Source organism: Triturus cristatus, chromosome 5_2 (genome assembly GCF_964204655.1).
Source record: "Triturus cristatus chromosome 5_2, aTriCri1.1, whole genome shotgun sequence".
NCBI lineage: Eukaryota > Metazoa > Chordata > Amphibia > Caudata > Salamandridae > Triturus > Triturus cristatus.
This window is the reverse complement of record NC_140588.1, coordinates 108,906,262-108,933,034: the sequence shown is the minus strand read 5'-3', so window position 1 is coordinate 108,933,034 and position 26,773 is coordinate 108,906,262.

Below are 26,773 nucleotides of genomic sequence, written 5' to 3'. Positions count from 1 at the left end.
TGAAGGAGCCTCCCAGCTTAATCCCATACTTCGTAGACCCGTCCTTCTAAGATAAGGTGTACAGAGGCTGCAGTGTCCCGTTGTTTCTGGCGAAGTGCAAGCCTCTTTAAATCCACTGAATGGTTCAGCAGTGGGGTTACTGAAATAGGCCTCACCTCCCAAGTGCAGGTCATGCTCTAGGGAGATGGCCTCTTTGAGTCTACGGGATCTGGGAGCAAACCGCTAGGAGATTACCTGGCGATGAAGGTTGCCTTCAGGGTCTCTCATACCAGAGTGTGTGTTAGTGTCTAAGTAGCTGGATATTTGGGTCCGGAGGAAATCTGAAAAGTCAGAGTCTCTCAGCCACTATGCTCTGAGGTGTCATTGGTGTAGTTGTTGATGTCGCGAGGACCTGTGGGTCAGGATAATGGGGCGTGGTCTGTCAATGCACATGGGAGGATACGAGAATCAATCAGTCTCATCATATCCATAAAGGGTATTAAAAGGTAATAAAGTCTGGCTAAGGATTTGTGAGGAGTATGAGGTGTATTATTTAGCCTGGAGATGAAGGAGGCACAATGCGTTGGAGAGGTCCAGAGAGGACACCCAGGCAGCCAAATTGTAGGTGCAGTGGGCAGTGGGATTACTAGAATCCATCAAGGGATTCATCACTGAGTTTAAGTCGCTCCCCAGAAGGTTGGGACTGGGGAGGGTTTGTAGGAGGAAGGGTGCAAGGGCCTGCAGGGTAAGGGAAACTCATTTGGGGGGACATAACAGAAGTGATTGTCTAGTAGACACCCTCCATGTCACTCTCCACCAGGACAAAGTAGCCAGGTACATCACAGTGCAATCTTGTGACGATCAGAGGAAGCCAGTTATGCAGTAGGAAAGCAGTGCCCCAGAATTTGGTTGTGTAGCTGGCGTAGTAAATTCGGGTATACCCACCCGCTGCAAGTCTTGGCAGTGATTGCCAAGCAGGCGGCGTTTAAGGTATTGGAAGATAGCCCCGCGTTTGAGTTTGTAATTCAGGCTGTTGACATTACAAGAAAGAACTGTTAGATGTGTGTCAGGTTTCGTCATAGGGTAAGAATGTTAAAGGGGCAGGCGAGGAAAAGAGGGTATATAGTGCAGCTGAGAACTAGAACAAAAAACAACAAAACAAAAAAGAAAAATGTTAGCACCATGAAACCCCCAACAGAACACCCTACACCCCACACTTTCAGCCCAGAAATATCGATCACCCCATTACTCGTAACTAGATGGATAGCTAATAAAAAAAACCATCTGGTGGGTCCCAATAAATCTTAAGAAAGCTAGAGCTAATTAAATGATATAGTGGTGCTGGCAGAAGTCATAAAAGAATCAATGGATATAGTTATCTGGCAAGTTAGCCATTATCTGGAAGGTTACGGTCATCTAGGGAGATGGTTGCTGAGGAAGGCAAGGCAGGACGATGGGAGGGGTAGTGCTTTCACAGGTTCCCCCTCTTTAGTGCAATGGGAGGGAATTTTGTGTGGCCTGTGATGGTAGAGACAAAAGGGTCTCCAGTTTTGATGGTACTATGAGGGTGATCCATGTTAACTATAGAGGAAATCATTGCCCCACTCACCTGGCCCACTTGTCTCCCTATTAGGAACAGGAGGAGGAGAAGGAGGGCAGCATGAGCAGCCAGGTCGCAGCCACTAGGGTGGTGGAGAAGATCAGACTTCTCCGGGAGAAGGAGAAAGCAGCATGTAGTTGCTCCTCAGGAGGGCTAGCAAAGTAAGATCACAAACTGTGCAAGAAGCAGACAGGTGGAGTGTAATTCCTTTTAAATTATATCCTTAGTGAAGCCCTGACATTACTAGAAGCCCAGAGATAGTCTTTTGGGAGGACGGAGCCTATTATGTGGTGTTGTCAACCAGCCCCCAGCAGAGGAGAGAAGCATGTCGCTTCAGCTTCTAGGCCCTGCCAGTGATGATATCGCCACAAAAATTCCCCAAGGCCCTGGGATAGCCCAATACTTATCTCTCCCATGGGGTGAAGGGGGAGTGCTGATGGCTGCAAGCATCTGGTGCAGTGTGGTGTTCCAGCCTCCAGGACCCACTAGCCACGATGTTGCAACAAAAAATCCCCCAGGGCCTCAGCACACATAGTTCAAATCTCACCCCTGAAGTGAAAGGTAGCGCTGATGGCTGTAGGCAGCAGCCAGGCTGGAGCCAATATGATTATAAACCCTTGCGGGAAAAGACAGGCTGAGGCAAAGCCAGGCCGGATTGGTATCCCGAGGGCCAGGGAAATGCCCCAAACACACCTGTAGTCACCCGGGGCCCCATATAGCAGCTCTGTCGGCCTATGATGCACTGTGGCCCATGGTGGAGGTCTGGGCTCACCCATGCTTAGTGGCGGCTGGAGCAAACAGAGTCGTTGCTGGCTAAAAAAAGGCAGGACTCGAGTGAACATCCACCCGGCATTGTGGGGGAGGTGGCCAGTTGTGCCCCAGGATCCTCACCAGCACGGAGGATGTGATCAGCTCCAGTGAGTTGGACGGTAGCTCAGACGGGAGCATCCACCATCTTGGCCCGGTTGACCATGCTCTCCGTTTCTATTTCTTATGTTATACTTTTGCATACATTAATCTTCTTGTGTACCCTTATACATACAGAATGTATGCATTCCAGCACCATTCGCCTGCAGGCTATACGATTCTACACTGTTTAGAATCTGCAACCAAAGCAAAGGCTGAACTATGGCCTGGACTACTATATGCTTGAAGGGGACATTGATAAAATGTTGGCTGACTGTGAATATTTGCACTGGATGAATGGTTGAAGTTTCATAAAAGTTATGAAGGTGTGTTTTCATTGAGGACTTTGTAATACAAGCAATTTTAGGAATACATTTTATGTCCACCAAGAGTCAATTCAGAGACCTTATCCAAGACTGCTAGACTTGTCAGCCTTAAAGGAGGTCTTTCCACAAACCTTTTGCCTTCATCCTTTATTTTTTCTGACCATTCATACTCGTGTTAGGATTTGGAGCACTTTACTACTGCTAACCAGTGATAACGTTCATGTGTTATCTCCTCTAAGCATGGTAATATTGGCTTATACTCAATGGGCATATTTAATTTACTTACAAGACCCTAGTAATATGGTCCTTTAAAAACCAAGGGCCTGTAAATAAATGCTACTATGGGGCTGCAGCACTGATTGTGACACCCACCTAAATAGCCCTTTAAACATGTCTTAGGTCTGCCTGTGTGTGCACTTTAAACTGCCATTTCGACCTGGTAAAATAAACCTTTTGCCAGGCCCAAGCCTTACTTTTAAATTCATATAATTCACCTCGACAGCTGAAAGGGCAAGATTAAATCTAATTAAAAAGTAGAACATGTAATTTCAAGTCTTGCATGTCTTGGTAGTGAAAAACTATTTCATATGTTTTTCACTACTGCCAGGCCTATCTCTCCCATAGGATAAAATTGGGGTTGCCTTATTACAGTTTATAAGTATATATTCCAATGGGAAGAGATAACTAGTTCCTGTAGGCATCTCTGGAATCATATTATGAAATTCTACCTTATGGTGGAGTCTGATTTTAAATTACAATTCTAACAATGCCCCTTTTTAGAAAGTTGGAACTATGTTGCTTTAGCCAGTTGGTGCCTGATGTGTTTCTAGTCACATGACCTGGTGTAGTTTAGAGTTGGACTTTATGTATTCCTCCTAGACAGCCACACACAATGGCAGTTTATGTTTGACTGGATGGGTTATCCCTGGCAGGATAGGAGGGAGGAGCTGGACCCAGCCTCAAATTACCTGAATAGGCTGTGTCCTGTCTCCACACAAAGGGCCTAACAACCTTGCATAGTCACTTTAGCCAGTTCAAAGCCAGGACAGTAGGTATGTAGGGAATTCCATGCACTTCAAAGACACTGTCTAGAAGCTTCTCCCACCTTCCAGATCCAGAGCATCAGACTATATAAAGGGGACCTCAGACACTCACACTTCAAAACACTTCTTGACCCATGGATACTCTGCAAAGGAAGAAAATCTGCTGTACTGCTGAAGGATTGCCACTCTGCTGGGCTCCTGCTTTGCTGTACTGACCTGCTATCTGCTGTCCTCCTGCCTGGATGAGTAGAGGACCTGCATCTCTTGAACCCAGTTACCAGAGTGACTCCAAAGACTCATTGACTGGCCTCCTGATCTGAAGCCTCAGGAACAACAACCTTGCATCTAAACCTGGACTTCTGTTAGTCTTTCTCGCCAAGTGGTGCCACCCCAGTCCTGGAAACATTAGAAATGGGGTTAGAGTGCTTTTCCAGCCTCTGTGGATCTGCGTGTTCAACACATTTCCTGTGCTGCTCTGCGCAACACCGAGCAGAACCAACGCATCTCCGCTGCTGCGTGGATTGGACCTGTTGCAAAGACTCACATAGCCGCCGCAGCCCACATCACCTTTGGAACCATCACTGTGCGACACATCCTCTGTGCAGGCCTTTGCATATCTCATTGATGGCAGCTTTGACAACGATGACATACTCCACATCGTAGCCTTGCAGCTCTTCAGAACTGATACATTGCCCTGACTGTGCACCTCTTCCCTAACACCGGACTTTGCATGGCAAGCCCCGTTGATGGGACTCTCGTCATCAACACACCAAGGCCTCGCATTGCAGCCTCATCACAGTACTGAGGCATCGCACCGGCTGAGTGACTCATCTGGGACTCAGATCCATTCAATGCTCCGCAAACCAGGTATTAGGTACTCCAGGCCTAAGTGGGTCCCTGTAGATTTTTGTCATTTTGGTCTTGTTTTATTTACTACTTTATTTTTCCAGTACTGTTGTATGTTCCTTATGTGGTGTGTTTTCACTGTGTTACTGTTTGAAGTGTTGCAAAAATACTTTACAAATTGCCTCTACGTTAAGCCTGACTTGTCTGTGCCAAGCTATCGGAGGGGGTTGAGCGAAGGTAAATGCGAGGTTTGTTTGTACCTTACTCGGACTAGGATTGTGGTTGCTGCTTGACCAAGGCTCACACTCCAGTTAAATAGTAGCCCAATTTCCCACAAAGACCAAGCTATGGGCAATGGTGCAGATGGTTTTGGGAGTGATAAACAATAACTCTGTTTTGTGAAGGTTAGTTTTAAAAAGTGTTTTGTGAGCCATGACTATATATTTGAAGGCCCAAATTCATTTTAGTTGTTTGTTTAGAGGTTCCTTGTAAAGATGGAAATGTGTGAGGGCCAGGAAAGAACATTGAGACACACCAGGGGAAGATGGTTAAGGATATGACAAATCTTCCCCTAACCTAAGCCTGCTCAACATGCAGTCAGATAAGATCTTCTGCATTTGCAAACAGTGCTTCCGACCCCCATCCTTTTTTCAAATGGTATTTAGGAGGATAGTAAGATCCACTTTATCAAATGCTATGTAAGGTCCAGGAGAATTAGAATGCAAGATCTCCTTTGTCTAAATATTTCAGGGCATCATCCACTACTATTAACATAGCTGTTCCCATGCTGCAACTGTCGGTATGTATCTAGATTTGTGTGATCATAGGAGGTTGTTCCTTTTCATATGGTGTTTCCACTGTATGCTCATCACATTTTCCAATGTTTTGCCTATGTACAGGAGCACTATCACTGATCTGAAGTTGTTAAGTTGATCAAAGTTTCTTTCTTAAGGAGGAGATTGAGTCGGCCTTTTTTACACATTCTCGAAGGGATAACTTGATCATCTGCAGTCAAAACAGTGATATGTGTGTGACTATGAATTTGGTTAAGGAGGAGGACATACTTTCCTCATGGTGTATGCGAACAGTCATACATTTGTTATTGTACTTGCTAGAGCTCTGACAGAGTGTTCAATGTGTGATGACTCTTGCACTTCTGGTCTCTAGCTTCCAGCTACTCTTGCACCACAGCAAGAAATTCCCACTGACACACAGGAGTCCACGTCTGATCATGCTCCATCCTAGCTGACATCTCCCACCCTGTACCCCTCTCTGGAGCTGCACTTTCACCAGTCCAAGCATTTGAGGTCAGCATATTTTTCAGACACCTGGAGCCTGATGAAACACCATACGCATATCTAGGTGAAACAGTTGTTCATAAAAGGTTTGGCAGGTATCTTGGGCGCCCACATCAGTAATTTCTTGCCTGCCTTTAAGGACTTGGCTTGAAAACTCACATTTGATCTTCTCTCCCATTTTCAGGCCCACTTATAGATCTCTTCAAAGCTTAACTGATTCCTTGATCTGCATTATTCACCTACTTCTGCAGCCGTCTTCCAGTTCTGCAGTTCTTCTCCAAGATTAAGCCAACCAGTTCTTTTGGGAAGAGAGAACAGCTAATGGACTACAGCAGGGCACAGCAATAGTACTCACTTGAAGTTCTCTATAGACTTTGCAAAACCTTTTTGATATCTTTAGCCCTCATTCATGGACTGTAAAGAAAAGAGACAAAACTATTTTTTTTCCAATCTACTAGCTCACCAATCAACAAAGTGTATAATGATTAATAATGTTAAGGATGCACTTCTTGGCATGAATTTGGGATAAATACTTTTATAAATAGGTTCAGATTGTACAGCCTATGCGATGAGGGCCAGACTAGGGCTGGTCTATAGTAGTACAATTCTGCTTATTTATGTGTGCAAATGGCAGCATCTCATAATTGAGAAGCAGCACTGTGTACCTCCTCTCCCAACGAGAATATATCAGGTATAACACTTCTTGGTATTGCCAGCAGTGGTTTCCTAGGTTTTTTAGTAAAATCATGGTTTGTGCAAGTAATAAATAATGGCTGTTCTCCATCTGTGCTCTACCTCGTGTGATTTCATCTCATGATTCATGTTCGTTTCCACAACATCTAATCTCAACTGTCATGCCCTTGTCTAACACAGACACCAAGGACACATAGCAGTATTTATATCTCTCTTTATTCTTTTTCAAATCCTTCCTTCGTCCTCAGTCCCTGTCTGGCCCTCCCTTTACGTTTCACCACTTCCGCTCTTCCTTCCCAGACTCCCCCATCCCGGGTCCTAGTGCCACCGTCTTTACACATACCACGACACTACTCCTCCCCTCTCCTTACACAATTTGAACTGATATCAACAAACAATAGAACAAGGCAATTAAAGAAAAGAAAAGAACATAATTACAGTTCTTCAATTAGACGTGTAGGTTTCCGATGAATATGCTGTGGCCGACAGGCAGCATCTTGAGCAGGTCTTTCACTTGCAGCCAAAGAAAAGAAGACACATGCTCACTTCCTTTCACCTGATTGTCCTCTTTTGCTGCACTTTCCAAAACTTCTAATGTCTTTCTTGTGACTGGCTTGCATCTCTGAAAATGAGCGACGTTTCTCGTTATCCTCTTGTCATCTGAAGCAGCCGTGATCATGCTCCCTTTTTGTTTTGTTACCAGTAGAGGATGAGCTTGATATTGACTGTCAGATTTTCTTTGTTGTTCTTGGAGGACAAGTACCCAGTCTCCTTCTTTGATGGATGTTGGTTTGGCTCTCCTACGACTGTCTGCATATTCTTTCATCTTGGCTTTTCTAGCACCATCTATTGCTGCTAAATGATCATGCTCTGGATTTTAACCCCTACAACAAGTAGACTCTTCCCAATTTGGTATTCTCATGCGCACTGTGCAACCCAGCATCAAAGTTGCTGGACATCTGTCTGTAGTGCTGCGGGGTGTGGTTCGATACGCTCTTAACACCCTGTTCAGTGCTGTTTGAATATCTCGCTTGGAGAGTTCCGCCTGCTGTATGGCCTTCTTCAGAGTAGCCATAAATCTTTCGACCATACCATTGGCCTGTGGCCACAGGGGGGTGATCTTCGGATGTCAAAAACTGAGATGATTTGCAAATGTTGCAAATTCCTGTCCTATAATGGTGGGCCATTGTCTGTCTTGACTACTTTGGGAACTCCCCAAGCTGCGAAGGCTTCATCTAGCACTGGTATGGTGATGGCTGCTCTGGTGGATGATACCAGGTGAGCAATGGGTAAGTGGGAGTATTCATCCATTATGACGATGATGTATTTGGCAGATTGTATGGGACCAAAGAAATCTACTGCAACATGTTGCCACACACACTCCGGTAGTTCTGACATTTGTAGAGGTGCAGGTGGTTCCTCTCTACTGACCAGCTAACACCAAGGGCAGTCTTTCAAGGTGGTTTGGACCATCTGATCGAGGGAAGGGAACCAGACCCACTCCTTCGGTTCTCTTTTCGTAACTGCAATACCTCGGTGTCCTTTGTGTGCGAAATTGACAATGCCTTGATGTAGTTGCTTGGGAATGACAATCCTTTTGTCTCTTAACAGAATGCCATCGTTGGCAAAGGACAGTTCATCTTTTACATGTCGGAAGGAAGCTATCTTATGGCCATCTACCGGATGTTTGCATCCGGGCTCTTCAAGGTGGCTCCAACTTTTTGTCTGAATGTGCTGTTTCACATCCTGTAAGGTGGCATCACCTGCTGTGGCTTCAATGATGGCTTCCAGCAGAACTGCAGGGGGTGTTGCTTGAGCCACAACAAAGTGTATATATTCCTCCACCAGCGATGGATTCGAGCATGAGGATTTCTTGGGATGTCATCCCCTTATGTAGTCTGCTGGATTGGCTGCTTTTCCAGGCTTGTGGATGATAGTGTATGTATTTTCTTGAAGACGAAGTCCCCAGTGCTCTAGTCTTTGTGGCATTTTGGTTTGAGGATTTCCAAATATGGTTATTAGAGCTTGGAGGTCTGTGATGAGTGTGAAGTGTTTGCCATGGATGAAAATGTGAAAATGCTCACAGGTCCAGACTACTGCAAGACTTTCTTACTCCGGCTGGGAGTATGCTCGTTCAGTGTCTGTTAAGATGTGGCTGGCGTAAGCAACAATGTGGCGTTGGTCGCTTTTCTTGTCATACTGAGCCAAGATGGCTCCCAGTCCCGCCGGACTGGCATCCACTGTGATCTATGTCTTCCAACGAGGGTTGAAATATGCCAAATTTTTGGCCGATTCAAAGGCTGTTTTATCAAATGGAAAGCTTGATCGTTGCTGGTGGACCATTGGAATTTGTGACCTTGTTTGGTCAGTTTCTGCAGAGGATAACTGATGGTGGCATACATAGTCTTTGATATACCGTGCGCAGTAGCTGGCCATTCCTAGAAATGACTGCACATCTCCAGCATCTCGAGGGCGAGGGGTGTCGCTCAGTGCTGCAATTTTTTCAGGATCTGGTGTCATTCCTGTGCCTGAGAAGATGTGCCCATAAAACGTCAAGGTGGATTTGTGAAACTCACATTTATCTTGTTGAGAGTCAGATTTGCTTCCAGTAATGTGTGACATGCTCAATCCAGTGCTTTGTTGTGTTCCTGTGCAGTTGCTCCAAACAAGAGTATGTCATCACCATAGTTGAGAGTTTTGGGGATGTGATGGATAACTCTTCTGATTGCCTCCTGGAAGATCTCAGCGGCCGAAGAGACCCCAAAACTGAGTTCTTTGTACCTGAAGAGACCTTGTTGGGGCAAAAATTTGGTGATGTATCATGACCTTTCATGCAACTCGAGCTGGTGATAGCCCTTGTTAAGATCCAATTTGGAGAATATCATATCACTGATATGGGGTCCAGAGTGTCTTTCCCTTTCAATGGCAGTATTGGGTGCTCGCAAGTCAACCCATAGTTGGACTTTGACTACCGATCCTTTCTTTGGCACTACGACTACTGGAGAGACCCAGGGGGTGGGTCCAGAAGTTCTTTCAATGGTGCCTGCCCTCAGAAGATCTTGCAGCTCTTCTTCCACTGACTGTTGAAGATGAAATGGTATTTTCCTGTTGTGTTGAGCTAGCGGTGTTACCCGTTCATTAATATGTAAACGAACTTGTAAGTTAGTCATTTTTCAGAGTTCTGTAAATAGTTTCGGAAATTTGTGAACTGTCTGGTTCATCATTCACTCTATATAGTATCTCCACCAGTTGAAGTTGTTCCGTTGTGGGCAAACTAAGGAGCAGTCAGCTTTGAGCCCTTTGATGACGTGAATGCGAGCTGAAACAGATCTGTGTTTGTATGTGAGGGAGGTCTGAAATTGTTCTGAGCATGGAAGTGGCTCCTTTGACATCCATGTGTACACTCGCGAGGCAGCTTTATGCAGGAGCAGCTGTGGATCCATTTTGTTATATTCTGCAACTGAGATATAATTGAGAGATGCCCCACTGTCCAGTACAAACTTGGCTGAGTGTTCACCCATGTGGAGGTGCACTCTGGGATTTTTCCTGAGCCTGCCCGGGTCTGCGTCCATGCAGAAGTATTCCTCACTATCTTGCGATACCGGTGTGAGGGACCTTGAGTCTCGAGATTCTGAACGTCGCAATCTGCGAGAGACGTGAGAATGGAGACTTGAACGTGATGAACTGGAAGATGTATCTCTGCAATCTCATACAGCTTTGGAGTGATGTCGAAAGCTGTAGTATTTAGATTGCCTGTGAGTGTCTCTGCGAGTTGCCCTGCATATCATTCCTGCCAGCGAAGACCCATACCTCCCCCAGGTACCAGAGGCAACGGTTACGGGGGGCTCAGAAAAGGAACTCCCAGCATAGCAAGGGTATGTCCTACCACTTGGGACAAAGAAGTGGGAGATTGGGACGCAGCTTCCCTGTCCCGTGAATCAGAGAGTTGGCCGGTAGTCAGTGAGAGAGATATGGTTGCGGTCGACCAGGCGAGGACTGGCGTGAGGTGAGGACATCCTCAGAAGAGAAAAGAAACTGACTCAGCATGAACGCTGTATTGTTCGTGGCAGAACCCAAGGAGCATAAATGAAGCAGAAAGCAAATGACTCAGCAGAGCAGCAGAGCTCCAGATAAGGTGGCAGTGCAAGTCTTGGCAATGTTCTCACTTGAATGTATTCTTGATATGCATTCCCAGTTCCCAGAAGTAGTAGGAAAAAAACAACTGCCTGACCCCAAAATGGCTGCTTGCAGTGAATAGCAGCTGATTGGTAGGGCCTGACTGACTCCAAGATGGGCGCTGGGTGGGGCTAACCATGCCAGAGGCCAGGGTCACAGCAGGACATGCAGCCGGTGACACAGAGATGTACCCTGCACAGTAGGCAGGAGAAACAGCACCGCTGAGCAGGGCCAGTCCAGAGATCCAGCGAGCAGGATCCGTAGAAAGGTGCAGACAGGCTGGCACACACGCAATCAGTGTGAGCTCCTGATAGCACGTCACGGCAGTCCAGGGATCTGGTGAACAGCATCAGTATGAAGGTGCAGATGCGCGCACCGCATCAGCCAGCAGTGTGTGACCGTGGTAGGCTCCCGACGTCACAAAGCACTGAAGGAGTCGTGCTGGCAGCAGGAGGGCATGCCCAGGGTAGGCTCCAGAGGCCACATCGTATAGGCAAATTGTCAGCCGATAAACACACCGGTGAATAACCGACTACACTCCGCTGAGGAGTAGTGGTGCAAGCAGCAGGCGGGATCCCATCCTCATTGCCAGTTGGACAATGGAAGAAGGAGTAGAAAAAGAATAAAGAGAGATATGAATACTGCTACATGTCCTTGTCGTCTTTGTTAGACAAGGGACAAGACAACTGCCGACGAGGGTGGATCCCACCTGCTGCTCGCGCCACTGCTCCTTGGCGGAGTGCAGTCGGGTATTCACCCGTGTGTTTATCGGCTGCCAATTTGCCTACCCCGGGCATGCCCTCCTGCTGCCAGCAGGACTCCTTCATTGAGTTTGTGATGTCGGAAGCCTACCCTGCTCACACACTGCTGGCTGATGCGGTGCGCGCTTCTGCACCGTGACGTGCTATCAGGAGCCCATCCTGAGCATGTGTGTGCCAGCCTGACTGCCCCTTCCTTTCCGGTTCACCACTTCCACTCTTCCTTACCAGGCTCCCCCGTCCCGGGTCCAGGTGCCTGTGTCTTTAAACATACCACAACACTACACTAACCAGGACAAATTGATGTAAAGAACGACCGTACCATATCCTAGCAAGACACCCCAACTTTGTTTTTGTTCTTGTCCCCCTTTCAATGCCTCCTGCCTGCTTGCGATCTCCTTCACGTTATCATTCATATAAGGGGAAGCAAGTAGAAACAGGTTCCTGCAGGACACAAGCACCACCAAGTTTCAGGTTATTACTTGGTTCGGACAAAATGTTTCCCAATTCCTTTGAGCGTCTTGTTACATCTAAACATGGTATCTTGGCAACTTGCTCAGCATTCCTTCCATGGTAACCAGGATGCTTTGTTATGGGTTGACCTGGAGAGGAGAGCTGGCAGTTGCAGAAAGAGGACGTGTCTAGGGGTTGTTCCTGAGAACTCATAAATAAAGTTCTTCCTACAAATAACTTGTCTGCCCTTCTTAGAAGTGGCGACGAGGATGAAATGTGTTTCTTTTCCAGGCAGACTGAATAAGTCCTGCGAGTTATCAACCCCTAGACAAGTATCCATTAATTGAATTATTGGACAACGTGTTTTTCCTGCTACATGTTCTCAAGGACGTCCTATTAACAAGAAAACCAACAGAGGAGACTGGAAATCCTATCAGCGCTACATCATGTTGAAAAATGTCGGGTAAGAGATATTGAATATTAGCGATGTCTTTGTCACATGCATTGTGAGTTGTAGACCGGGTTGCTGAACCTCATATCTTCAACCGGTACTGCAGGATGGACTAAACGGAGACACTAGTTACGTAAACCTAGTGATGTTTAAAAGTGACTAAGCGCTAGTGTGCGCACTGAAGAAAGGAAGCTGCGTATGCTTAGAGGATGACAAGTTCACAAGCGGTGAAACTCCAGTAGTGTGGAAAAGTGAGTGTGTGTGAAACGGGACTTCTCATTTAAAACAAACGCCAAGTCCTTTGATCGTTGAGCTGTGCAGCTGTTTGCGAATCTCTTCGAGTTGACCGTTGAGGCAAGGGAACTGTGCTAATACACACAAAGGAGGAAGAAATTATTACAGGCGGAAGTGGAGGTTCATGTTGTGATTACTGATTGTACTGCTATTTGCTGCCTAGCCGAGATCAGCTGAGTACGGGGAATTATGTGCATGTACTGTTAACATACTGATAACAGCAACCGGAGCTCTACCCTGGAAGCGCTTGCACTAATTTTGTTATTTTTCAAGCGCTGGCTTACCGGCTGTTGCTTGTGCTGTTCCCTTTGATTCATTGTGGGATCTTGCGCCATCACAGTGTTCCAAGAGGGAATTCCCAAGACTGCTGCATGTCACAAGTGAGCAGTGCAGTCTGGGAACTGCATTGCGTTGTTACGTGCAACGCGATTGACGGCCTACAAGGTACTGCGTGAGGTAGCCATGACAACATGACTGCAAGCTGTTCACAACACGATTGCTAAGGTGAAATCGACGATTCCGGATTTAAAGTGAAATCGACGTTTAGAAATTTGAACAGCAATTGGGAACAGATCGATCAGCGGACACATACATTATCTACAATTGTGGAGTGATACAAGAGTGCTACAGTTCCCTGTGCCCAGGTCTACGGTGACAACTTTAATTTTGTTAGTTTATTTCTTTCATTAACCTGTTTTTTTAGGTACCTTAAGTCGTGTGACTATATATATCTGATTATTAATTTATTATCACTGCTCCTCACTTCTCCTGTGTATTTCTATAGTATAGTCTGGGAAAATCTACAATATGGATATGTCATCACTTACTGCTCCACCCAAACTTTTACAGAATCCCAGAGAACCCACTTTACCGTGGGAAGATTGGATAGAGTTGTTCAAAATTTATTTAGAAGCCATTGGTGGAGAGGATTTTGTAGCTTCCCGGAAGGTAGCATTGCTTAAACATAATTTAGGTATAGCCGGCAGGAAGGTGTAAAAAACACTACCTATTGGTACTGATAAAAAACAAATAGTTATTAAAGAAAATTCCAGCAAAAATTAGAATAAGGAAGAGGATGAAGAGGGGAGTAAAAAAGAAGATGTTGATGTATGTCTACAGTATGATGAGGTCATTTATTGTGATTAATATGTTGAGGTAATTAAAGCACTAGAAGAAAACTTCAGTAAAAAAGTTAGTATAGTAGTAGAAAGACATACGTTTTTCTCGTGATCCCAATTACCTGGGGAAACTGTCGAGCAATACATTTCGGTTTTGAGAACACTTGCTTCCACGTGTAAATTTAGAGATCTTCACGAGGAGATTATAAGGGACCAATTCACAAATAGAACTAACAATACTAAAATTCAAGAAAGATTACTAGAAATGAAAGACCCTTCTTCACAGAAAACCATTCAAGTGGCAAGACGGATTGAGAACACTTCAAAGTATGTCAAAGAACTAAACTCAGAAAAGACTAGTACTACTAAAGTGCAGACCTTAGAGAAAATTCCTCCCAAAAAGAAAGAATGTAATACCAAAACCACTATACCCAAAAACAACAGAGTATGTTACAGGTGTGGCAGTACTAGACACACTGCTGATTCAGATAAATGTTTTGCAGTTAAGGAGAAATGTTACAAATGTAAAAAGATTGGTCATTTAGCACGTATGTGTAAGGCTGGATCATTACCCACCCCAAAATGGAAACGCCCTGTGAATGCTATTAGAGAGAATTCTGAAGATGATATTTCTGACAATGATGAGGAGGTGGAAGTCATGATTATTTGTGACAATGTTATTAATGATGTGTCTGAGGGTTACAACCCACCCAAGTGTGACCTAGGCATTAATGGTACAAAAATAAATGTGTGGGCTGATTCTTGTTCCCCTTATACTATTATAGATAAGAGCACATGGGAGAGGGTAGGTAGTCACCAGCTGAGTCCGCCTGATGTTGAACCAGTAGGGTACTATGGTGTTAAACTTCCATTGTTAGGTTTCTTTCAATGCTCTTTGTCCCACAAAGGAAAAGTAGCTACCAGCAAGGTATATGTAGTGGAAAAGGGAAGAGCTTGGATGGTGTGAACAAAAAATGCTGGATATTACCTTAGACCCTAACCATCCACAACAAGTATTGGCCACTGAAGATAATGAGACAACTAAATGGAGCACAAAATTCCCTAAATTATTTGAAGAAAAATTAGGTTGCTTAGAAAAATTTGAACACCGTATTGTACTGAAGCACAATAACGTCCTGTGTGTGCATAAAGCAAGGAGTGTACCTTTCACGCTTAGAGAAAATCTGAAATCAGAATAACAAAGGTTATGCATAGCTCAGGTTATTGAACCCATTGAGTCGTCTGAATGGCTTAGTCCAGTGGTTTTGGCACAAAAACCGGACGGCAACTTATGCATGTGTATTGACTTGAGAGACCTCAACCGTAATATTCTAGTCGACAGATACCCATTACCTCACGTCAATGAAATGGGATCTTCTGTAAATAATGCCAAATACTTTTCATTGATCGACCTGTCTAATGCATACCATCAGATCAAATTGCATTCCTCCTCTAGACACCTTACTTCCTTCATCACAACGGAAGGAGTCTTCCAGTTCATCAGAATGCCAGTCGGCCTGGCATCCGCCTTGGCGGTTTTCCAAAGAGTAATGAGTGGAATATTAGTGGGATTATCTAATGTGCTGGTGTTCCAAGACGATATATTGGTGTGGGGGTCGAATCATATTGAACATGACTCAATATTAACTAAAACATTGGAGAAGTTACAAAATGCATGATTAACAGTAGGAGTCAAGAAATGTAAATTTGGTGTTAAGCACATTGATTATTTAGGGCACACTTTATCCACGGATGGAGTTAAACCGAAAAAGAAATTACTTGATGCTATTACAAATGCTCCGTCACCTCAGGACAAAGAACAATTACGCTCTTTTCTGGGACTTGTGGAATTTTATTCCAAATTTGTTCAGCATTTTGCTGACAAAGTTCACAGGCTCAGAATATTAATGAAAAAGGGGGTCAATTTTGACTGGACGGATGATTGTCAAAGGGATTTTACTTACATCAAAGAACAAATTGTTAAGGTAGTTTCTTTGAAACCATTTAATCCTTCGCATTAGAGCATAATTGTATTGGACGCCAGTGCTTATGGTCTGGTAGCAGTGCTGATGCAAAGGCACTTAGGACATGAATGAGTAGTAGCATTCGCATCCCGCACCTTTTAGGGTGCCGAGGCTCCTTACTCGGTCATTGAAAAAGAAGCACTTGCATGCTGGTGGGGAGTGAATTACTTCAAGAAATACATATGGGGCACACGTTTTGAAATCAGATCAGACCACAAACCACTCATAGAGTTGTTCACCGCAAAAGGAGCTGCAAAAGCAACTCCCAGGATTGCCAAATGGCTATACAGGCTTCAAGGATATGATTTCTCTCTACAATATGTCACTGGCATTCGTAATGTCAATGCTGACTGTTTATCACGTTTAACATTGTAATGCGATGATAATGATATAGAATCCAATGATGATTGTGTGGTAGCAAGTGTAGTTGAGTCATGTGAAGGAGCTATAACTTGTGACGAGTGGAAGGATGCTGTAACCAATGATACCATTTTCAAGGAACTGATTGTTGAATTGTCAAACCCATCTTGCCCTAATTTCATTCTAAAAATAATAAATTGGGGAGTTTTGGACAGTATTGACAGAACTCTCATTCGTGGATGGTGTACTACGCAGAAGTGGTAGGTTGGTGATTCCAGACAGTTTGCAGATAAGACTACTGAAGTTATTACATGAGGGTCATAGTGGTATGTCCGGAATGAAGAGGAAAGCTAGAGAAACCTTTTGGTGGCCAGGGATGGAAAAAAACATAGAGGAGAATGTACATGAATGCATGGAATGCATGTGCAGTGACAAAACCCATAGGGCAGAGGAGTCATCTATCTCTCCAACTAATTTTCCCAACAGACCATGGGAAAAGGTTGCCATGGAAATTTGTGGTCCATTTTAGGCCAAAGGTATACTAAACAAGTATGCATTGGTATTGATTGACTATCACTCTAAATGGCCAGAAGTGGCATTTACGGGTGAAATTAAATCATGTAATGTTATTGAATTTTGTGACCAAATCTTTCGCAGAGAGAGATGTCCAGATAAAATAATCACGGACAATGGTCCACAATTTATATCTAATGAATTTAAGACATACCTTACCAAGATGGGAATTACTCATCATACCACAGCTGTTTACAATCCCAGGGAAAATGGTCTCGTGGAGAGATTCAACAGAGTACTGAAAGAAGGCGCACAATTATCTGAGGAGAGTGGTGGAGATGGTAAAGAAGCAGTGAAGGAAATGTTATGGAGCTACCAAACCACACCCCACTCAGTCACTAATGAGTCCCCATTCAAACTCCTTAAAGGTAGACAACCAGGAACAAAGGTTGCTCCTGGGTGGATGGTTAAGGATTTCTCACAACCTGTATGCAATAAGAGTTTAGTGAATAGAGTAAAGAAACATCAGGGCAAGTAAGTGCACAGGCACAATGACAGGTTGAAAAGGAACACTTGAATTCTTACAGTTGGAGATTGGGTAGGAACGTACAGTGTGGGAGTGCAAACAAGAGGTCTGTCTAAATGGTCTGTACCAAAACGCATAACCAAAGTTAGTGGTACCAGCGTTTGGCTGAGTGATAGCAAGGTGTGGAACATCCGCAGTGTGACCTTGTGCAACAAATTGGAAGTTAATGCCTGGTTGGAAAAAGAAGGTGATAATCATTTAGATGAAAGATGTAATGATGTGAACAATGACAGACGTGTCAGGATTGTTCCAAAATGGCATAGTGACTATGTGACCTATTGATATACCTTATGCATTACATATTGCAAAGTGTTGCTAAATCACTTAATTTCTGTTTCTTCTCATTTTGCTAAATCATTTTGTTATAATTTCTGTTTCTTCTCATTTTGTATTATGTTTTCTTTAGTGCTGTAACTTGTATATAAATGTTGTGTTTGTTAAGGAAGGGAGATGTGTTACATCTGAACATGGGGGCAGATCTATGTCGGAGATGCGCCACTTTTACGCCGCCGTTGCGTCACTTTTGTGACGCAGCGGCGGTGTAAACCCTGCGCCACGTTGCGCCATATTTACATCGTGACGCATCTATGGAGATGCGTCACGATGTAAAGCCCTGCGCCACGTAAAACCTGCGTCAGGTTTCACGTGGGCGTGTCGACATAGGGGGGGGCGTTCCGTCGCAGGAACGCCCCTGAAAAGTGACTCAGTCAAATCTATAAGATTTGACTGAGTCACTTTCCCAACGCTGATGCGCCAAAACCCTGCGCCTGCTTGAAGCAGGCGTAAGGCTTGACGCACCATGTTAGGGATAGGGTTGGTTGGGACAGTGCTGGAGTTGCGTCGCGCTTGCGACGCAACTGAAGCACTGCGCCAACCTTACGCCATTGGATGCGTCACGCATCTGTTTATTCCTGCGCCATGATGCGCCGCATTATAAATGCGGCGCATCATGTGTGGCGCAAGGGTAAACTTGCGTGACGCATCATTCCTGGCGCATCCTTGCTGATTTGCAGGGATGCGCCAGGCAACATAAATCTGCCCCATGGTATCTTGGCAACTTGCTCAGCATTCCTTCCATGGTAAACAGGATGCTTTGTTATGGGTTGACCTGGAGAGGAGAGCTGGCAGTTGCAGAGAGAGGACGTGTCTAAAGGTTGTTCCTGAGAACTCATAAATAAAGTTCTTCCTACAAATAACGTGTCTGCCATTCTTAAAACATATGCCTAGTGCCTTTCTAGCCGGAATTATGTCCTCACTTGTCAGTGTTGCTTCTCTCACTTTTTCGGGTTTTTTTGTAGAAGAATTTTGTATCACTGTTTCATTTTTTGTTTGAGGTGTCTGTGAGAAGGGAATTTGAGGCTTTGGCTATGTTGCTGATCAAGTGGAGCCTTCATTTCGTCTTTTTTCTTATTAAGCTCAGTATGAAAGAAGGAGAATATTGCTTTAAGCGTGATTTATTACACATTTCCACCAATTGTTAAGGGCTTTAACTTTGAGATGGATGTTTTTTCACAATTCCCTTTCCTAATTCACGTCTTTAGAGAACCACAGTGCAAATTACTTTTTTATCCCTTTTCAACTGAAAAGGTGCCAGTTCGACCAGTGCTTTCAATGCTAGTGTTGTAATTTGTTTTTAGTTTATTTACATCAAGGCTAGAGACATCATTGCTCAAGGCATTGGATATGAGGGAGGTTAAATTAGTTAAAATGTTTTTATCTAGCGCTACAGCATCAATGTCTCATATTTTTCCATTTTATAAGCTGGTGTCCGATTTGTCCTTTTATTACTGTTTTGGTGATTGGAATCTCAAAAGTAATCTGTCCTTGTCTGATCAGTCGACAGAAATAGGTTCTTTACCAATTACCTGCCACTCTTTATCTGTAATGTGGTGCTTTCATTATGAGCTGGGGATTTAGATAATTTTTATAGATGATGGTTTTTAGTGGCAGCCAGTAATTTCAGCCTGACAGACACTCTTTTTGTTGGGGCAAATGTGAGGCGGTGTGGCTGGTGGTTTTGCAAAAAAAGGTTGCTAGCCTAATTGCTGCATTATTGGTGGCAGTAACCCAGGCACATTTGGAAATCTCCATGTAGAATATTATTGCATTTTTATGGTTCTAATCTAGTTTATTGATTTTAAAATGCAAACATAAAGTCTCACCTGCATCCAACAGCTACTGAGGAAGATATAAGGGAAGAGGGCGAGGTAATAAAAGATCAACAGGGAGCAATTCATCCATGTTAATGGCAGGGTGGGTATGGGTAAAGAGAGTAAGTGGGAATTGGGGTAAAGTTAAGGGTCTGTTTCCAGTGTGTTTCTTGCTACTGACAGTTTGGTGGGTTCATCTACGGGATGTTACAGGGGGCCGGATCTCAGGCTCATCGAACTGTATTTCATCCCATGGTGTAGTTGACTTTGGTTAATGGAAGCACACTTAGATATGCCGGACAAGTGAGTTTGTGGAACTCTTGTGCCAGAAACGAGAAGACATGAACCCTAACTTTTGTTAAAGAGTGGGAGTTTGTCCTCAAGGATGGCAGTCAATTTCTCCATGCCCAATAGGTCCCAAAGTGTATGCAGCCTGGCAGTGTGGTTGGAGGTGTTGGCTGTGGCCCATTTGGCAAGAATAACTTGTTTCGGCACAGAGTGCCATGGTAATCCCCCATCTTTGTTGGAGCTCAGGCAGTAGGTCAAGGCATTAGGAAGTCCTAACAAGACATAGTTGGGTAGATTTAGGACATTGGTTTGATATACCTCATTAATGCCCATCAGTATGTTTTCAGCTATGGGCAGCACCACAGTAGGTTGGTCACCGTTCCTGTGTGGGCAGATTCATGCCAGCATTCTCCATCCCTCTGCGGTCACCATCAGACCAATCTAACTGGGGTGTAGTACCAGTGATATACTATCTTAAGCATAGTTTCCTTGTCACTGCACTATGGGATGAAGCGGGCCCTTCGTAAAATGTTGGTTCATTCCCTTGGGTGAAGGAGCGTTCTAGTTCAGTTTCCCAACTACTCTGCTCAGGAAACTTGGCGGGCTCCAGGTGAGTATTCAAAAAGGCATATATGTCCAAAAGGATACACTAATCTTTATGGTGAGTGGTGAGCCACTTCTCAAATTGGGTATGAGGCCATGTTGTGTGAAAGTGAATCAGGGGTAAGTGACCCAGTGCTTGACAGCTGTGTAATGCCAGTATTTGCCTGCAAGTATACCATTACCGGCCAGAAGTTGGGGAAAGTCCAAGAGGCCCATATGGTCAAAGAGGTCACCAACTTGTTTGAAATTCTCCTCTTGCCATGAGAGTAATGTGGTAACATGCATAGCAGGGAGTAAAGCCCGGATGATGGGTGAAATGTAGACCCAATTGAGGGCAATGTTTCGTTTTCAGCCGAGGGGTTTTCCAAATGTGGATCCCTGTTATTGTTTGATCGATGAAACACCAGTGTTTTTCGGTAAGAGGTTTATTACATTCTACCATGTAACCTTATTGGGCTGCCTGGTAATAGTGATGACAGTGGGTGATCTCCAGTCCTCCATCCACTAACGACAGGTAGGCTCTCTTCCTGGCCATACCAGCCTCCATGCCGTCCCATATGTAGGTTTCTAACAGGTTCTGTAGCTTTCCTAGGATTGATGGTGGCTGCTAGAGTGGAATGGTAAGCATTGCGTAGAGGTTCTTGGGGAGGAGGGTCATTTTAATAGCAGCTATACAACCCAGCCATGTGATGTTTCCTCCTTCCTTTGCTGTCAAGTTGGTTTGGGCAGTACCCAGCAGGTCGCTGTAGTTGCCTTCAGCTGTTTTACCTGTGGTGGGGGCAGATTTTTAACCAGAGGAAGGGCACCCATTGGGTCACTCATGGGAAGTGGAAGAGGCTTTCCAAGCTGAGTTTGTCACTGTGGGGACAGGGAGGTTCAGGATTTGTTACTTTTATCGATTGAATTTTAAGCCAGAGACCCTGCCAAAGGCCTATAGTTCATGTATGAGTGCCTGCGGAGGAGGTGTGCAGTTTGGTCAGAGCTACCATAACGTCATCCCTGTAGAGGACTATTTTATGCTCATGGCCACTAAAGGAGATGCCCTTGATTTGTGCATTCATATTTATACTCTCTGCCATAGGCTTCACACACACAGCAAATAGGAGTGGGGACAAGGGGCAGCCCTGTCTGTGCCTCGCTCTATAGTAAAGCTCTGGGAGGCCAGACTGTTAGTTTGGACACATGCTGCAGATCCAGTGTAATTGCACTAGACCCACCTCTGGAATCGGATGCCAAGTCCAACCCCCTCCAGTACCAGATGGAGAAAAGGCCAGCGCACCAATTCAAAGGCCTTGTGGCATCGATCAGTATTAGTGTGGCTGGCCTCTGGGAGTGCCCTGTTTTGTTGATGAGGTTTAAGATCTGCTTCATGTTGTCGCTGCAATCTCTCTCCTGGATGAACCCAGCTTATTTGGGATCTATCAGGCTCTGCCGATAAGGATTGAGGCAAGCGGGCAACATGCCAGTGAAGATTTTGGTGTCGACATTCAGGAAGGATATAGGGCGATATGATGCACAGTTGTTGGGACGTTTCCCCTTGTTTGGGGAACACGGAGATAACTAACATTTTCATAGTGATGGTGAGTGTGCCTGTGTCGCTAAATTAGTTGCAGAGGCGGGTGACAATGGGGGCCAGTTGAGTGGCAAATAGCTTATAGAAAGAGGACGTAAAGCCATCTTGCACATTAGTGTTTTGCCTGGCTGGAGTATAGCAATGGGTGCTCAGACTTCGGCTCCTCGGATGTCTTCCTCCAGAAGGAGGGCATCTTATGCTGGCAGGCGTATGGTAGGTACTGCAGAGAGATAGATTGTGGCTTCATCAATGCTTAGTTTCTGTGCGGAATAACAGTCTGAAAAGAAGTGTTCAAATGCCTGTGCTATAGCCGCATTCTCACTATATTTGTTCCAGGAATATTTGTTTATCTCCTGAATCCTGTTTCTATGCACTTGGACTCTCAATTGGTGCACCATGAGAGTACGTGCTTAGTTGCCACTGGTATGGTACCTCTGTTTGTTGCTGAGAAGGGCATACTCTGCTCTATCCATGTCTAGGGCTTTAAGTTGCTTCCCAGCACCACTTTACCTCATGAATGTCAGATTGATTTAAAGTGTTCTCTAAGTCCTGCACCTGTGTTTCCAGGGTCGATCCATTCTCTTTCCTGGAACAATTGAGTCTTGCAGATATGGCAATCAGTGTGCCTTAGAAAGCTACTTTCAGGGTATCCCGCAGCAGTGCAATGACTGGTGTCGAGTTATTGCTTGTAGTTAGGAAAGTAGTAATTATTTTCCTGAGATCTTTGACTGTGTGTCGCATGTCCGTCTGGGACAGTCAGTCCAAACAAGACCTGAGAGTGATCAGAGAGCACTGTTAACCCAATCTCGACCTGAGTGACTGCCGTGGTGGGGTGAACCATGGTGAGGAAGTAATCCAGTCATGCATAGATTTGATATGTGGCAGAAAAGAAGGTGTAACCCCTGGTAGTGGGGTTTCATGAGCGCCATATTTCTGAGGGGTCCATCTTATAGCCAATGCATATCCTTGGTGGTGAAGGCACCAATCTGTCCCATTTGTTGTGCCAAGCGATCAAAGGAGGTGTCTAGGACTAAAATAGTCTCCAACTATCAGTACATCAGTGTCTGGGGTTGTCAGTACCTGCCCGAAAGCACCGAGTATGAACTGTTCTTGGTGTCATTGGGGAGTAAATGGTCACTTGGGTAAAAGTGTGAGTTGCAGTGTTTTCTCCACCTGCATTTGAAGTACATGACCACAAAAGGATGAGGGAATGAGGATCGTTACCCCTTTCTTCTTCCCTGGGCCTGAGGAGAAGTACTGGCAATCGAACCATCAGGATTTCAAGCGCTTCAGAATCGCATTAGAGGAGGTGGGCTTCTTACAACAGACAGACATCGCATTTGGAATCTCAAAGCATGGATATGAGTGCCAGTACTTTTGCTGAAGCATTTAGACTAGGGGTGAGCGGAATTTGCAGAGTCCTACTACATGGAATTCTGCTAAGTTGAAAAAAAACTCAGCCGCGCAACACAGATTTCTAAGTGCGGGCGGAGTTTGCCAGCGCACTCGTTTGTGTTGGGAATGCAGACTGCATTTGAGCGCTCCAAAATCATGCGTGAATAGCACTATGCAGTTCTCAAGTGTGTTCTTGCATTCAAAATTGCACGCGAACAGCACCACGTGGTCCACATGGGCACAGTCATCTGGCTTTTCTGCTCTCTGTTATGGTGCTGGGCCTAAATTTTATCTGTCCTTAACCTTTGTATTCCTCCTCCTATATTACTTTTCTACTCCTAATTTTTATTTTTTATAATAGTGCATGCTTTTGCGTATTTTCCGTTTTTGTGTAAATATTTTCGTTTTTTGAGACTTTTTTAACTTTGTTCCCCTTATTTAGTTTTTTTAACTTTTCCTTCCTTTTCCTTCTTATTTCTACCCCACCCAGAACAATGGCAGGGAGACAACTTCCTTGCCAGTGGCGCAGCTGCCCAAGTGTGCAGCCTGGGCAATCTTTGGAGAGGAAGAGGTGGCAGCACTAATTTTTTTGGTGCAGCGCCAGTATTGGCTACCCCCTGTGGGAGCATCGGCGGGACTGAGGGATGGTGCGCCAGTGCTTGCGGCTCACCAGCCAATTTCGGCTCCCCAAGCACCAGCTGATGAACTGCTGAGTCGACATTCTGGACTGAGAAATGGACCTGCTCGACCTCCATTGCAGACTGTTCTCCTGTCACTATAGTGAATCAGTGAGTAGAACATTCTCTCTGTGACTTTGTTTATGTAGCGCATACAGTTCCAGGTTATTTAATTGAATTTACAGTGATGGGAAGTATGCATCTATGCATTGCAAAAAAGGGAGACTGAGTTGGTTCATCAAGGGTGTTGAGAAATGGGAATACAATCAAAAAAATACCTTAGTTCCAAATGTAGCTTTTGTTAAGAACATTTGGAATATGTATTTAATGACAGTCGATAGACTTGAGTCAAAACTAGTAGTACTATAGGTGATCTGTTTTAGCGAAGTATGTGACTGTGTTTGCTTTTCATAACAAAACTTTTCATAACCAAGATTCACATCAAAGATTTACAAAGAATTGACACTAACTGAGTCCTGTGTGATGGCACAATGCGAATGCTTTTTTGTGCTGAAATAGTAAAAATAGCAATACTAGTACATTTTGGCTAATGTGGAGATAGCAGTATTATTTGTGAAATCTTCAAGTTATAAAAAATGGATTCAAAGTCTGGAGTGGGAAAGCTTATGTTAGGTGTTTTCAGTTAGGCAACACATGGCCTGAATGATGATGCTGACGACTGATGTTCTTCATTCTCTATCTAAAATATGGATAATTTTTAATGTGCAGGTTGGTAATGGACTGGTGTGGGATACTGCTTAGAACAGTCTACAGTAAGTTGGTATTGCTTTTACCACATCCGCCCCACAAAGTGTGTGATCCATTGATTGTGTAATTTAAGCCACACCTCAATAAATCACACATTCTGGGAAGAGTGTCAGAAGTTTGATGAATGGATGTGTAAGGAGAATTGGGGAAAGGTTTGACAAAGACCAACACTATAACACCAGGACAATATTAATCTAGGCAAGCAGCAGCACATCATTCACCATCATCTGTTGTTAGAAGGAAACAAACAAATGATTATGAGAGAGCATAAATAAATGCATTGAAAACAGTCCTTCTGCCCCTGAGACCCAGTTTATCTGATGTCTAAATGTTCAGTCTTCTAGGTTGAGGAGTGAACTTACCACCCACTTCTCTCAGTTGACATAATTGATAAAAGAAAAATTATACTGTATTGCAAAATTGGATGGTGCTTCTGCATTCTCCCCGGGAATATCCACTCTTTAGTGCCTGTCTGCACTGGTCTGGTAGGTCAGCAGGAGTGCTGTTGTGCTCAGATAGTTTTCGCCTTTCATTCATCAAAGAGACTAGAAGAAGGCCTGCAGATTGTTAACGAGAAACTGTATTTTAGAGTCAAGGAGGACAGAATGAAGGTAAGCTACAAAAGGACAGTATCAAGAAGACTCAGAGGCAGAGCAAAAAAAACAAGTGGGGGACTCAGAGATTCACTTTTGCCACAAGTCCACCACACATACAGCAACATTTCACAAACACACCTCTATCTATTCCACATAGCTTAGTACTAGGACTCGGACTCTTGGTTAACCTTCGAACTAAAGTTGATACTCAATAACTTCTTGCTTTTAGATGAGGTAGTCCTTCAGATCCCGCCATGAGTTCTTCCATATTCTTCCTCCTGACTCTGAGTAACGCCGTCCGAGGCCAGTCATCCTCATTATAAATCATGATGACCTGAGCAAGATAGACTTGAAGGGCACTGCTGTTGAAGAACAAGTAGATCACAGAATTGCAGTATTTTGCATAGGTTTTTGTTGTTAACTAAAGAGACTGTTCTGGTCTCTGACGAACTAGAAAAAAGGAGAACACCCTGCAATTAAATCTGGCTAAGTGTGAAAGGGCTGATCACCTTGAGGGAAAGAAATCAGTTTCCATTACTCAAGCGCCAAATTATACAAATCAAGAATTATCTCAAGAAATTTCCCATATTACAGTTCAACACACCCTCCCTCAATGTCAGCCTCCACATCATTCATCAATCACTGTCACTCGATAGTCTGATCACTTATTGGTGCAATAGTTACCTGTTCCACTCCAAGCATGGTGGTCGGTATACTATCTCCCCTTTAATGCAACCAACACATTTAAATGTGGCAGTCTTATTAATAAAATGATTACATGGGGTAGCCATCCTAGAAGATGAAAAAACAGAAGGATCATAAGAGCGGACCATACAGGTTAATTAATTTTTGCTAAGTACGTTTGTGAAGGCCAATTACCTCCAGGGGAAAAATGATTATCCACCCCTCAGGCCCCCTACCAAACATTGCAAATCAGTCATCTCAGGCAAATCCCCACATTACAGTTCAACACCATCCCTCACTGTCTGCCACCACATGAATCATCAATCACCTTAAATCATCGCTCACGCAATCAGTCGCTCACTGTTGCAATAGTTGAAGTTACCTATTCCATTCCAAGCAGGGGTAGTTAATGTATTAGGTATTCAATCATCTTTGAAGCAGGTAACACATTGGAATTTTGTATTGGCAGGCAGTCTTGTAAATAATAAATGATTTTATTGGGGCAGACCTTCTACTGCTAAGTGAAGCAAAAATGGATAGGTTTTAGGCAATAGGCATGCTAGGGGGGCAGGCATTGTCCCTAATGTCATGAAAGAATTGTGGAGGCTTCTTCAA